This window comes from Tamandua tetradactyla, chromosome 8, assembly GCF_023851605.1.
Source record: "Tamandua tetradactyla isolate mTamTet1 chromosome 8, mTamTet1.pri, whole genome shotgun sequence".
Classification (NCBI taxonomy): domain Eukaryota; kingdom Metazoa; phylum Chordata; class Mammalia; order Pilosa; family Myrmecophagidae; genus Tamandua; species Tamandua tetradactyla.
In genome coordinates, this window is record NC_135334.1 from 43,131,929 (window position 1) to 43,146,854 (window position 14,926).

Here is a 14,926-nt window from a genome sequence, read left to right on the forward strand (position 1 = left end):
AAAAGCAAAACAAGCAAGACAACAAACAAAAACTCAACAAATGGCACTGCAATAATGGGATACTCACATGGAAAAAGAATGAAATGTGACTCTGCAATACAGTATGCATAAAAAATATAAAGGAATATAGACAGCAAAAATTGACAAAACAATAGAAATAAAGATATCAGTAGCAATAGTGAAATATTTTAACACTAATCTCTCTGCACCTGATAGAAAAGCAGACAGAAACAATGAACAAACACAAAAGAGATATAGATTTTAACAGCCCTTTAAATAATTTGACTCAGTGACATTTATGAAAAACTATACCCAGAAACTGAAGAATACACATTATTTTCAAATATATATGTAATATTTACTAAAATTTGCCATGTCCTCAATAATAAAGAAAGAATTAAAATAAGTTAGACCATGTTGATATTAAACACAATGAATTAAATCTCTAAATAAAAACAAATAATGGTAAACAGAAGAGCACTAATTGTGTGGAAATTAGGTAATGGTTTTCTAAATAATCCAAGGATCAAAGAAAAAGTCATAGTGGAAACTAGATAATATTATTAAGCTAAATGATAAGGTAAAAATGACAAAAATTTGTAGAATTCAGCTAACTATAATTCAAAGAAAATTTATACTCAAATGCAAATATTGGAAAGAAGAAAGGTCAATGATCAAAGAATGCTCAAATTAGAAAAAGAATTGTGAGATACATAAAAAGTTGAATTAACTAAAAATAAAAACAAGAATTAATAATGTTGAAATAAATAATGGGATCAGCAAAAAGTTGGGACTTTGAACTATTAGTAAAATTTGCAAAGAATCATAAAGGAAAAAAGAGAAAGAGAAAATACAAAATAACAATATGAAGGAACTGAGATAACAACATCAACACTGGCCCTACAGACATTAATTCACATTAGTGGATATTTCAAATAGCTTTATGGCATATCTTTGAAATGTTCAGATTTCTATATAATTAACAAAAAAACAATGGAAATAAACATGCAATTAAAAACATTCCTAAAAAATAAACTCCAGGCTCAAAACATTTTATCACTGAATTCTACCTAGTACTTGAGAAAGAAAATCAAGCTTGTTAAATCTTTCCCAGAGACACTTCCGGATTAGTTTTATGAGACCAGCATAGCATTAATACTAAGAAAGATATTACAAAAGTTTAATTGAAGGCCATTGTCTCTTGCACACATATATGAAAAAAATTCCTAAAAAGATATTGGCAAAACAAATACAGCAATTGAAAATCAATGTACTTCATTGCATTATGTAATATGTGGAAAAATATGACTACCTCAGTAGATGCAGAAACTTTAAAAATCAGCATCTAGTTATGATAAAAAAAATATTTAGCCAGCTAGGAATAGAAAGGAATTTTATCAGTCATATGTAATAGGCATCTAGGAAAAAATCCAGGAGCTACCAGCTAATATCTGTCAAAAGAGAAAAACATGCTTTCAACTTTTCTTTACTGGCTGAAGGTTCTAGCCAGTGCAATAAGACCTGGATGAATAAATGAATAAATAAATAAATAAATAATATCAGAAGGGAAGAAATAAAACTCCCTTCAATTATTAGAGAACATTATTACAACTGAAATAAAAAAATGAAAATAGGAAGGTCACTATATATGTATGTGTGTGTATGTATATATATATATAAAATATGTCTACCAGCAATAAACACAACAAAACAAAAATAATTTTTAGATTGATACATGATATTATTAAAAACATTAAATAAAAAAACCCCATCAAATAGGCAGGAAAAATATGTGCTAGACCTCTCCACTGGAAATTATAAAGCATTATTAGTAAAACTTAAAAGAACAGCAAAAAATAAAAGAGAGGAGAGAAATAGACCATATTTGCAGATTGGAAGATTTGGTATTAAATTTTCCCCCAATTTAATCTATGTATTCAATACAATTCAATCAAAATCTCTATTTTTTTAAATGTCAAACAGTGGGAGAAAACATTTGTAATACATACAACTGGCAAAGGCTTCCTATATTAAATAAAGAATGAACCATGTTCTAATGAAAAAAGATAGACAATTCAACCTGAAAATAGGCAACATTTTAATTTTTTCTATTTTTATATCCTGAATTTTTTGTGTGAATGGTCATCATATCATTCAGTGTATAGATATTCATATTGTTAACATTCCTTCCAAAATACGGCTATAGATGATTTAAAATGTCCTTCTTTATCTTCTTTAATGCTTTGTGGCTAAAATGCTGTCTGATATTAGGATTTTTTTTAGATTGTTTCCATTTACCTGATATATTCTTCCTATTCTTTTACTTTAAGCTTTTTGGAGTCACAGTGGGTTTTGCTAAATCATGGATGATGGGAGACTGTGTTTATTTTTCTATTTATAGATGCCTTCGATGGTATGTTATGCATTTTATATATTTCATTGTATTTTGTGTTTCTTAGAAGTGTGGATGGGGTTGGTGATATGTGGGTTTACTCAAGTTCTTTATTGAATGGATGTGTTTTTTGTTTGTTTTTGATGGGGATGTGGAGTGATCTGGATTCAGATACCTCCTATTGAGGAATAAATTTTTAAAAAATGTGCTGCAAATGATTCTTTAGTATCGCCAGATACAGGAAGTGCCCATCTCTACATTTCATAATCCCTCCTTGTGATATCTTTGCCTAATGTTTTTAGCCTGTTTTAAGCAAAGTTCACTTGCTAGATAAGCAAGAAGCTAAATTCATTTTTAGAAAAGATAGAAAAAATCAATTCAACCAAGATGACAGCTTAGTGAGGTGTGGGATTTAGTTTATTCTCCAGAGAAGCTAGTAAATAGCCAGAAACAGTACAGAACAAATGCTGGGGCCACATCAGTCACCAGACACACACTGTAGCCCAGTCTGGACAAGCTAGACTGGCTGTGAGCCCACTCAGAATCATGAGTCCCCCCAAACCGTGGAGGCCCGCTCCCCTAAACCGCAGACTGCTTCCTGGAGGGGAAAGGAGAGACTTTACTAACACCAAGGGGCTGAACTCAACCAAGATCTAATTGCGGAATTAATTAACAAATTCTGATTACTAAAAATAGGCCCCCAGCTCAGCTGAACCTCAGGTAAAAGCTGAGGTTGCTGGTTTTTGCTGCTGGGCACAGGGAACAGGACTGATAGAAAAGAAAAAGAAGAAAAAAAAAAAAAACAGAGGTTTTTTTGGATTGGACAGCACAAAATGCTTGAAGAGTCTGGTCCCTGAAGGAAAGGAGAGGGCACATAGGACCTGAAGATACATAGAGCAACATACCAACTTAAGCTCTTGAATGGCAAATCCGAGGAATAGGGGTCCTGCTCTGAAAAGGATTTTTTTTCTTTTCTTTTTTTGTGGCTGTGTTTCTATGACTTGACTACTCTTTGGATATGACTGCAAGGCTTGTCAGGCTCTAACTGCCCCAAGCAAGGGCAGAATTAAGCTTGCCTGAGAGCTTGTTTGGAGACTGTGCCTTCCCCAGGAAAGGAGTGGGGCCCAGCTCAGGTGGAATCCCTCCTTCAAGGAATTCAGATCCCAGGGGCTGGAAAATTGAAGTGATAAAGCCAGCATACAACCTCTCCTCTGTATCAACCATGGCCTCAGCAGGGAGAGTCTGCTGAAGTTAAAGGCACCACATCACTTTATACTGGTGGGACCTGCAGACAGACAAGTGCCACATACTGGGCAGAATAGGAAAAACACAATGGTCTAGAGGCTTCCTAGGAAAGTTTGTCAACCTGCTGGGTCTCACTATCAGGGATAGTGATATAGGTGACCCTTCCCTCCTAAGAGGAGGTCAGTTGGGTCTGTGAAAATCTGAATGGGGTCGAAAATACCTAAGTAGACCCTCCTAAAGACAAAAAAAAGGCATCACATAGGCAGGGCAAGAAACAAGAAAATAGGAATGGAAAAATCCTGATCTGTTAAGCAAAACCTAAGCTAGAGGTCTAGAATAAGCTGAGCTGAATGTCAAACCACAGATAGACAACAAAGTCATCCAGCAAGAAAAAAAGTGAAAAACAATCCCCAGAATAAATTAATTAAGGAAATTAAATGTCTAGACACCAGAAAAGATAATGAATTATACTAGGAAAATCGAAGCTATGGCCCAAAGGAACAAACTAACAATTCAAATGAGATACAAGAGTTGAAATAATTAATTCAGGATGCTTGAACAGACATGGAAAACCTCATCAAAAATCAAATCAATGAATTGAGGGAGGATATAAAGAAGGCCAGGGATGAACAAAAAGAAGAAATAGAAAGTAGAAGTGATGCAAAAACAATGGAAACCTACAATGTTAGACTTCAAGAGGCAGAAGATAGGATTAGTGAATTGGAGGATGGGACATCTGAAATCTAACAAGCAAAAGAAAATATAGGGAAAAGAATGGAAAAATATGAGCAGGGACACAGGGAACTGAATGACAATATGAAGCACATGAATATACATGTTGTGGAAGTCCCAGAAGGAGAAGAGAAGGGAAAAGGAGGAGAAAAACTAATGGAGGAAATTATCACTGAAAATTTCCCAACTCTTATGAAAGACTTAAAATTACAGATCCAAAAAGTACAGCATACCCCAAACAGAACAGATCCAAATGGATGTACTCCAAGATACTTACTCATTAGAATGTCAGATGCCAAAGATAAAGAGAGAATTTTGAAAGCAGTAAGAGAAAAGCAATCCATCACATACAAGGGAAGCCCAATAAGGCTATGTGTAGATTTCTCAGCAGAAACCATGGAGGTGAGAAGACAGTGGTATGATATATTTAAGATACTAAAAGAGGAAAACTGCCAATCAAGAATTCTATATCCAGCAAAAATTGTCTTTCAAAAATGAGGGGGAAGTTAAAACATTTTCAGACAAAAAATCACAGAGAGAATTTGTGACCAAGAGACTGGCTCTACAGGAAATACTAAAGTGCGCACTGGAGAAAGATAGGAAAAGACAGAAGAGAGAAATGTGGAGAAGAGTGTAGAAATGAAGAATACTAGTAAAGGTAAAAAGAAGAAAAATTAGATGTGACATATAAAATCTAAAAGGCAAAAATGTTAGAAGAAAGTACTGCCCATACAGTAGTAACGCTAAATGTTAATGGATTAAACTCCCCATCAAAAACCATAGACTGGCAGAATTGATTAAGAAACAAGACCCATCTATATGCTGTCTACAGGAGATACATTTTAAACCCAAAGATAAACATAGGTTGAAAATGAAATGTTGGGAAAAAATATTTTATGCAAACAACAATCAGAAAAGAGGAGGAGCAGTTATACTAATATCCAACAACTTAGACTTCAAATGTAAAACAATTAAAAGAAACAAAGAAGGACACTATGTATTAATAAAAGGGACAAGTCAACAAGAAGACATAACACTCATAAATATTTATGTACCAAGCCAGAGTACTCCAAAATGCATGAGGGAAACACTAAAAACACTGAAAAGAGAAATAGACACATCTAACATAACAATTGGAGGCTTCAATTCCACACTCTCATCAGTGGACAGAACATCTAGACAGAGGATCAATAAAGAAACAGAGAATTTGAATAATACAATAAATGAACTAGACTTAACAGACATCTATAGAACATTACAGCCCACAACAGCAGGATACATCTTTTTCTCAAGGGCTCATGGATCATTCTCAAGGATAGACTATGTGCTGGGTCACAAAGCAAGTCTCAATAAACTTAAAAAGATTGAAATCATACAAAACACTTTCTCAGATCATAAAGAAATGAAATTGGAAATCAATAATAGGCAGAGGGCCAGAAAATTCACAAATATATGGAGTCTCAACAACACAGTCTTAAACAACCAGTGGGTCAAGGACTAAATTACAAGAGAAGTTAGTAAATATCTCAAGGCAAATGAAAATGAAAACACAACATATCAAAATTTATGGGATGCAGCAAAAGCAGTGCTGAGAGGGCAATGTATTGCTGTAAATGTCTATATCAAAAAAGAAGAAAGAGCAAAAATCTAGGAATTAACTGTTTACTTGGAAGAACTAGAGAAAGTACAGCAACTAACCACAAAGTAAGCAAAAGGAAATAAATAAGGAAGATTAGATCAGAAATAAATGAAATTGGGAACATGAAATCATTCGAGATAATCAACAAAACCAGAAACTGGTTCTATGAAAAAATTAATAAGATTGATGGACCCTTAGCAAGGATGACAAAAAGAAGAGAGGGGATGCAAATAAATAAAATCAGAAATGGAACAGGAGACATAACCACTGATCCTGCAGAAATAAAGGAGGTAATAAGAGAATACTATGAACAACTTTATGCTAATAAACTAGACAACATAGATGAAATGGACAACTTCCTATAAGGCATGAACAACCAACATTGACTTGAGAAGAAATAGATGACCTCAACAAACCAATCACAAGTAAAGAATTTAAATTAGTCATTAAGAAGCTCCCAAAAAAGAAAAGTTCAGGACCAGATGACTTCATATGTGAATTCTACCAAACATTCAAGAAAGAATTAGTATCAATCCTGCTCAAACTCTTCAAAAAAATTGAAGAGAAGGGAAGCCTACCTAACTCATTCTATGAAGCCAACATCATCATCATACCAAAGCCAGACAAAGATACCACAAGAAAAGCAAATTACAGAACAATCTCTCTAATGAATATAGATGCAAAAATCCTCAACAAAGCTCTTGCAAATCTAATCCAGCAGCATGTTAGAAGAATTACACACCATGACCAATTGGGATTCATCCCAGGTATGTAAGGATGGTTCAACATAAGAAAATCAATTAATGTAATATACCATATCAACAAATCAAAGCAGAAAAAAACACATGATCATCTTAATTGATGCAGAAAAGGCATTTGACAAAATTCAACATTCTTTCTTGTTGAAAACACTTCAAAGGACAGGAGTAGAAGGGAACTTCCTCAACATGATAAAGGACTATATGAAAAACCCATAATTAGCATCATCTTCAATGGGAAAAAATTGAAAACTTTCTCCCTAATATCAGGAACAAGAAAAGGATGTCCACTATCACCAATGTTATTCAACATTGTGTTGGAAGTTCTGGCCACAGCAATTAGACAAGAAAAAGAAATACAGGGCATCAAAATTGGAAAGGAAGAAGTAAAACTCTCACTGTTTGCAGATGATATGATACTATACATCAACCCCCCTGAAAAATCCACAGCAAAACTACCAGAGCAATAAATAAGCACAGCAAAGTGACAGGTTACAAGGTCAACACTCAAAAACTTGTAGTGTTTCTATACACTAGTAATGAGCAATCTGAGGGCAAAATCAAGAAAACATTTCCATTTGCAATTGCAACCAAAAGAGTAAAATATTTAGGAATAAATTTAAGGATACAAAAGACCTAGACAAAGAAAACTGCAAGAAATTGCTAAAAGAAATCACAGAAGATCTAAATAAATGGAAGAACATACCATGTTCATGGATTGGAAGATTAAATATAGGTAAGATGTCAATTCTACCTAAATTGATTTGTAGATTCAATGCATTACCAATTAAAATCCCAAAAGCTTACTTTTCAGAAACAGAAAAACCAATAATCAAATTTATCTGGAAAGCCAGGGTGCCCTGAATAGCTAAAAATATCCTGAAAAGAAAAATGAAGTCAGAGGTCTCACACTACCTGACTTTAAGGCATATTATGAAGCTACAGTGGTCAAAACAGCATGGGACTGGCATAAACATAGATATACCGACCAATGGAATTGAATAGAGTGTTCATATATAGACCCTCTCACCTATGGATAATTGATCTTTGATAAAGCAGTCAACTCAACTCACCTGGGACATAACAGTCTCTTCAATAAATGGTACTTAGAGTATTGGATATCCACATGCAAAAAAAGAAAGAGGATCCGTATCTCACACCCTATACAAAAATTAACTCAAAATGGATCAAGGACCTAAACATTAGATCTAAGACCATGAAACTTTTAGAAGAAAATGTAGGGAAATATCTTATAAATCTTGTAATAGGAGGTGGTTTGTTTCCTAGATCTTACACCCAAAACACAAGCATTGAAGACATAGATAAATGGGAGCTTCTCAAAATTAAACACTTCCATGCATCAAAGAACTTTGTTAAGAAAGTAAAAAGACAGCCTACACAATGGGAGACAATATTTGGAAATGATATATCAGATAAGGGTCTAGTATCCAGAATATATAAAGAAATTGTTCAAATCAACAACAAAAAGATAAACAACCCAATTACAAAATGGGCAAAAGGCATAATAGACACTTCTCAGAAGAGGAAATACAAATGGCTAAAAAGGCACATGAAAAGATGCTCCACTTCCCTGGCTATTAGGGAAATGCAAATCAAAACCACAATGAGACATCATCTCACACCCACCAGAATGGCCATTATCAATAAAACAGAAAAACGACAAGTACTAGAGGGAATGAGGAGGAAGAGGCACAGTTGTTCCAATAGCCATGTTTCTTGAAGATAAATGTATAATGATACAGCTTTTGCAATGTGACCATTTGAGTATGAAAACTTTGTGTCTGATGCTCCTTTTATCTATGATATTGATAGATGAGTAAAAAAAATATGGACTAAAAATAAATAAATAATGGGGGAACAAATGATAAAATAAATATATTGAAATACTAGTGAACAATGAAAGGGAGTGGTAAGGGGTATAGAAAAAAAATAGGGGGAAGAAAGGTTAAAATCTATTGAGTAGATGGAAATACTAGTGGTCAATGAGAGGGAGGGGTAAGGGGTATGGCATGTATGAGTTTTTTCTTTTTATCTCTTTTTCTGGAGTGATGCGAATGTTCTAAAAAATGGTTAAGGTGATGAATATACTACTATGTGATGATATTGTGAGCCTTTGATTGTACACCACGCATGGAATGTTTATATGTTAAGAATGTTCATGTTTGTATGTTGTTTTGGTTTGATAATAAAAAATACATTTAAAAATCAATTGAATAAATAAGGAAATCAACCAGTGATGAATATTTTGTAATATGTTTGTCCATAGATACAATGTATTCAGCAATTATTTATATACTGTGCCCTTGTTCTATGAGAGGTAGACAAATGTGCCCAAATAACCAGGCCAGAAATAAGGAAGGGCACAAACCCATTTAAAGGGCTATGGGCTATGCAAGGCTTTGGGCTATGCAAGCATGAAGGAGAAAGAGAAATTTCAGCAGGATTGTAGTGGAAATACAGTTATGGTGAAGGGAACGCCATGTTTCATAACAGGAAGGGTAAAAATGGTCACGGGAAAGGATTTGGTACATTTGGAGAACAAAATTCTGCTCAGGTGTGTTTTCATTGTGTGCTTGATTATAAATGCCTTTTCCAGAAAAAGCAAACTAAAATCATAACATTCATGCACACATTTACATTTAAATCATCAACCTATCCCATTTCTAAGGTATAAGGATTTTGAATAAAAGAAACAGAGTGTTTAACATGTTGGGGAACAGATTCAAGACAAGGGGGGAAACCATGTTGAATATATCTTTATTACAGATGTAATAGATCAGCATGATAGTAAACTTTGACAAATGACCTGAAATATCATGGTTGCATATCAAATAAAATTAAATGCTAGAAACTTGTCTAGTTGTTTCAGAAGTCCTCAAAACTGCTCACACGCTGGAAGATTTTCCTCTGTTGGTCATTTTCTTGCCCTTTGGATCAGAAGAACATTCATCTCATTCATATTTGCAGCACCAAATATGATCTCAGATATCTGCTGTAGAAACATATATGGGGTTTTCTTCACTACACTTACTACTGGAGGCTGTTATTCACAACATCAAAACTTTTCATCAGAGCTTCAAGATTATGGCATTGAAAATTACATTACACTCACCACCGGAGTGTAAACTTGAACAGAGGAGATAATTAAAGAAATCAAGATATAGTTTTGTTTGTGTTTGTTTTTTTCTCATCAAAGGCCAATAAAACACAAACGATTTGAAGCCCAACAAGCACATGGTTGCCTAATAAATTCAGAGGCTTAGTATACACTTATGTTGTGCAACATTATAAAACATATTTTTATTTCATCAAGTCTTGCTCTCCTTGAGTCTTTTATATTTTAATTTATTATAAATAGGAAAAACATTAACCCAGTATAAAAATTTAGATACACTTTCAGCTTGATAATGAGTTCAAGTTTCTAAAAGTATAGTCAAGCATTTCACACACCTGTTTTTAAAATATTGCACCACTCTTGCATGCTAGTGAAGAGTTGTAAGCAGTGTGATTAGCATACAACAAGATCTCAGTGCTGTGAAATTTTATATACTGCAGAAGTCCTTAATTTATAGCACTTTTATTCAGGTGATAAAATTGTCCTTTGTAAGATTTGTATTTAAGACATCAGTCTATAGATTCATTTTCCACAGTGGTTAATTCAAGAACTTACCAATTTTTTTCCTTAAGTTCTTTTTTCTTAACTATCAAGTTATGAAAAAAAAAAACAACAATACAAAACTCATTTCTGCAATGCGATGCAGAGTCAATGTCTGCAGTAAATAAAGTTTTATAGGCAGAAGACCTTGTAATTTTATTGCAGTGGGCTCTTCCCATGTGCCAGCACAGCCTGCAAAGGCTACAGAGGCCTACTGAAAAGTTTATAAGAAAGAAATGTGTTTCTTCTTGCAAGAATCACATCACTTGACAAAAAGTGTGTAATATATATTTATTTCTGCACTGGTCTCAGCTTTCCAGCACTAGCTGGCTTCTGAATTTTTACCTTCAATAGCAAACACTTCATGAAACTTGATATTGTTAATGGCTTTTTGTATTAATATAATTAATTATAATAATTAATTAGTTCATTAATTCAATAGACATGTATTATGTCTCTACCATATTCTGGGAATTAGCAAGGAAAAGCTAACTGGAAAAATAGCTCTTATATAAGAATTCATGGTCTAGTATGGGAACTAGAGAATTAAATATGTAACTATAAATCAAAATAACATTAATAGTAAGGAATCATTTAATGTTTATTATGTACTGGGTGCTTTGTTATGAGTTTTATATTTTGTGTATCCCATCCAAAACTCATAACATCTCTGCCAGGTAGAAACGAGCCTAGAGAAGCATCTTACAAACACTGTGAGAGAGCCAAGATTATGGTGCTGAAAGTTATTGTAATAATTATATCTACAGAAAGCTTTACAATCTTCCTAGTATTTTCTCATATAGCATTTTATCTGATTTTTACACAGCCTTGTGTAGTTAAGAGTCAGATGTAATTATTTCCATTTTTCAAGGAGTTGAAATAGTGTACTTGAGATTGCACAACTTAGTTGTCAGAGTCTCAATTTAGTATCTAAGGACTATGTACATTCTCCAATGCTCCTGCCATTGGGTTATGCCACTTTACTTTTACATGATTCCCATTTTGATTCATCTATTTCTATTTCTATCAGCAGCTGATTTTTTTTTTTTTTTTTTACTCTTTTACTGAACTCCATGACTTTCAGATGCAAATGGGCCTCCTTTAGCCTCCCTCTCTTTCCCTCCCCTCAGATGAGTTCTCTAGTGCTGGGATATACAACTCCTCATAACTTTCACAAAGCCATCCCACTCACCCAATACTGGTGTGTAAGAATTTCAACTTGGGGTTAAAATTTTGCCTTATTAAAATGAATATCCTATTAGCTTGTAGCCATTAAGTACTTGTTAGTTAATAACCCTTTAGAGAATTTTAGGCTATGAAACAATTCCAAATGAGCAGTTAGTCAACAGGATGGAGAACGGAGTGATCTTTCCAGAGCAAAAGGATACTACAAAGGCATCCTTGGGCTACCAGAGGCCAGTTAAGAAAGGTTGTATATTTTGGGAGCAAGGCAACACATGGAGAGTGACACGTAACCAGTAGAACAGTGATCACAGAGAAGAACTACTCATTTAAAATGAGAGCAGTGCTTAGTCTTAGTGTTTGGCACAAGTCAGTGGATCCTGACTGTACAACTCTATGCAGTGAGTAATGTTATCTTAAATTTACAAATGAGGACACTTTCTATGAGACACAGATGGGTCCTACGGCAATAAATACAGGGTTGTTGCTTCAGTCTGGGGCCAACTGGGTCTGGAGTCTGTGCTCCCAATCACTCTACTATGTTGCCAGTGGATCAGACTTTCACTCTCTTCAAGTTTGACTTGGGCTGTCCCTGGAATTCATTTTAAATATTCATTGTCTCTCCGATTTATATAGCTGTGCCTATCCCAGAAACACAGCAAGCTACGGAGTGGGATCTTTTCTCTTATTCTACAGTTGCAGCTAAAACTACAAGCTGATGATAATTCTTGCAGATGGGATCAACTATCACTCTGGAGGGCATCCTAAATAGTGCCGCCTGAGAGACTGCCCATATCATGACACTAAGACTTCCTCATCCTTCCAAGGCCTCCCCTACAGCCAAACACTAAGTCAATATAAAAGAAAAGTCTAGAAGAGGGAAAACTCAAATTTCATGGAGTGCACTCTTTGTGAAGAGAGGCTCTTCCCTTCCCTTTCTGTTTTTGGGATTGTTTCTCCTCTCCATAACCTAATACCAAGACTCAAAGAATCATCATAAAGATGTAAAGCCTGGGCAAGCCTATAAGAAGGAGAAGATGGAATTTCCTTATCCCGATGAAGTTCTGGTAATCAAAGCACTTGATGACTCCTTTCCTGTGACACCACTGGAAAAAGAGAGAGACAATGGGGAAAGATGAGATGGAGGGAGTTGCAGTTAGGTTGCAAGGGTATAGGGCCATTCACCTGGAGTGCCCATATCCAAACAGAAGACAGATCTAGTGAGTGCATATCCTCTTAGTTGTGAAGAGAAGGTGAGGTTGTGAGTATGGCCTTGCCTGGACTGCTGTTGGCTGGGTCAACACTTCAGAAGAACAAACTTGTAGCTCCCCTTTGAAGCCAGACCTATCCAGAGGACATCCAGAGCCCATGGGAGAAGCCTGAGAGAGCACTGTCATCACTGTGCAGCCAGCACCCATCTACCATGAGTCCAGGGAGAAAAGAGTGAACTAGATCAGCAAGTCAAACCTATTAAGGGAAGGACTACAGTAAAGGATGGAGGAACTTGTCCTATCCTCTGCTCTCTATCCTAATACCAAAGACGTAACAGCCTGCAAAAAAGAAGGGCAGATAGAAAGAAACTTCAGCAAAGATATAAAGGGTACTGAGAGAAGGAAGAACAGGGCTTTGATCACACATGGCATATTATATATATATATATTCTCACTATTTCCAATCGTGCATTGTATACATGAATGGTTCTTTGGATAGTCATATTGTTTTTCAATGAGGGATGGCACTTGCTATTAATAAAATGACTATTTATTTAGTCACAGACACTTATACCATGTGTGTCAGGTATGTTCCTGGGCATGGAGATATCACGACGAGCAAGATAAAAGATTTGCAATTTTGGGGGAGAGGCAGGTTAATAAACATGCGTCTTATCATATAGTAGGATACACAGAGGTACTTTCAGGGTAGAAGAGAAATCATTACTCTAAATGGAGAGGCTCAAACAAAGAGAGAGAACGCACAAGAGAGATTTTAAAATGAGAGTTAAAGTAAGAATCATGGAGTTAACTCTTCCCAGAGGGAGAGGGGGAGAGTTTTCCAGAGTAAGGAAAATAATTCATTAGTAACACTTATTACATAGTGCTTGTTATACACCAGGCTGGATTCTTAGGACTTTATATGCATTACCTGAGGTAGGTACTACTTTATTCCCACTTTAAAGAAGAGGAAACAGAGGCACAAGAGAGATCATAACTTGTCAAATAACGGAACTAGAAGGTGATACAGTCGAGATTCAGACCCAGACATTTGGGATCCAGGATCTGTACTCTTTATCACTTTGTGCTGTCATCTTGCTCCCCAGATGTTAAGAAGCAAGAAAGTACGATGACACATATATGGAATCTAAGTGATTCAAGCTGGTTGTGGTAGAGGGAAGGGTGCAGAGTGACTGAGGCTGCAGGCAGGGATAGGCAGAATCCTGATAAGCAAAAGGCTGTTAGTTAGATCCTAGTAGGTTGGTCTCTACCCTGCAGCCATTCAAGCATTTTACGAAGAGTAAGCCCATGTGCCTTCAAACCCATCGCCTAGGTACAGTGTGAAAGTCAGACAGGAGAGGGATGAGGTTGGTGTTGAGATACCCCTTAAGAGACCACTGCAGTAATAAAAGTGAGACATTTTGGTGGCCTGAATAATGAATGGAGATAAATGAATAACTCCTAGATTTTTCAGGAAGACTAATGGTTATACGTTTCCTATACAAATTTCTTTAACCAGCATGACTGTAATTTAGAATTTGCATTTGTTCATCACCCCATGGTAACAGCCTCTGTTATATGCCTTACCTTACCCTGTCTGTGGGGTAACATTTGAATCATCAATAGGGAAACCCCATAACCTTGGAATGAATCCTATTAACTTAAAACATAAATAGGGGCAGAGGGATGAGAGAAAAAGTTTGATGATGCCTTCTTCAAAGGATTTTTTAAAATATAACTGACAATAAAAATAAGGGCTGAAGACAATGATAAAATACTAATTGAGAAGTTTAATTTTCACAAACAAGATACATAAAATAATACATCCATTCTCACAGTGATGAATTAAGAAGAATAAATGTCACTTCTAAATCTTCAAAGCTGCTTATAGACGCCAGCTATAATTCCCAAAAGTCATTGGAATTAAGCAACTAAATATTTCACTATTGCTTATAAGAGATGAGTTAAATCCATGAACCGGGTACCAAGGGAGGACATGTATTCCTTATGCTATAGATTCTTAGGATTAGTTTAAAGAGATGGTATAGGTCAAGCTTTCTGTCAAGGACTTGGATTAGGTTTTTAGGGTTC